This window comes from Galeopterus variegatus, unplaced genomic scaffold (genome assembly GCF_000696425.1).
Source record: "Galeopterus variegatus unplaced genomic scaffold, G_variegatus-3.0.2 Scaffold1171, whole genome shotgun sequence".
Lineage (NCBI taxonomy): Eukaryota > Metazoa > Chordata > Mammalia > Dermoptera > Cynocephalidae > Galeopterus > Galeopterus variegatus.
Genome location: NW_007727282.1, coordinates 63834 through 65170, shown reverse-complemented (window position 1 = coordinate 65170; position 1337 = coordinate 63834).

Genomic DNA, 1337 nt, shown 5'->3' with positions numbered 1-1337 from the left:
AAAAAAAAAACAGCAACAAAACAAACATAGGACTGTTGTCTGCCCCTTAGAAAAGAATTAAAAATAAACGCACATGGACCGGGGGAAAGAACGAAAACACTGCCTGAGCTGGTGTGGACGTGTTCTTCGGAAGTATTAATTACACATTCATGCCATTAAAAAAATAATTTAAATGCATACAGCCTGTAAATCTCTTCTTATTCTGTCTGCTGGATAGCTTGGGACAAAGCTAGCTGAGAATTAATTGATTAATAACAAGCTGCAGCCTGTGTATGTTTCCAATGACAATATCCTCAGGACTTGGGATCTGTGGAGCTGTTCTTCTGTCTGTGGGAGAAGTGGTTTCTGCTTTAGGGAAATTTTACCACTCAACAGAGTTATCTAATCGGATCCTTTCTCCTCTGGCAATGGTAAAAGTCACTGATTTAAGAATGGAGACTTATGTGTTATTTTTGGAGTTGTGCTTAGGAGGCGTGTTTGGCAAATGTGGTACGTAGAAGGACATGTGGGCTGAGGTTCTCTAGAAAGAGTCTTCTGTCCATCACGATCCATCGCATACCGAAGAATTCCACCATGCATGTCTTTGCATTAAAGATATAATATCTCCAGAAGTAGTTTGATTAAATAGGAATACCTTGCCTAGGAGGGCAAAATAGTAACCCATTAGTGGAATAAATGTGAAATTTCCTTAGAAAGTCTTTGAGAGAATTGGGTCACAAATCAGACACGTCTTGATGGGGGACATGAACTAGAAAGATGAGCCGCCTAGGAGAGAGTCGTGCAGAGTGAGCAGAATGCTGGGGCGGAGGAGCTGCTCAGCCACGCTCCCCAGTAGCACTGAGGCCTGGAGGAGGCGGATGCTGAGAGATTTGGATTCGTTCAGGATAAGCTGCGACTGCCTGCCGTGAGGTTAATTTCTTCGACATTACACACGGGGTTCCCGAATATTTTAGAACAGTGTTGGGGTTTTTCCTGTAGCTCTTAGGCTGGAGGTGTGTCGTATCATACGTAGGTCCAGTGATCTGTCTGCTGTCCTCAGGTGCGGTGGCCTGAGAGGGAAGAAGGAGAGGGAGGTGAGACAGGGTCTGAGTCAGGAGGTACATACCTCTGTGCGTCCCGGCCCGGGGAGCAGGGTGGGAGGAATGCCGAAGGGCTGCCCCCTTCCTTCCTTGCAAAGAAGCCTGTGTGAAGGTTTGGGGGCATCACCTCCCTGTTGAAGGTATCTTATGTCCAAATGAACCCTTCCATTTCCTGTGTCCCCACCGTGTGGACTCCTACCTTTCTCATGCCACTCAGTGGAGCATATTTCTTCTGTGCCAGTTAGAAGCTCTTTCCCT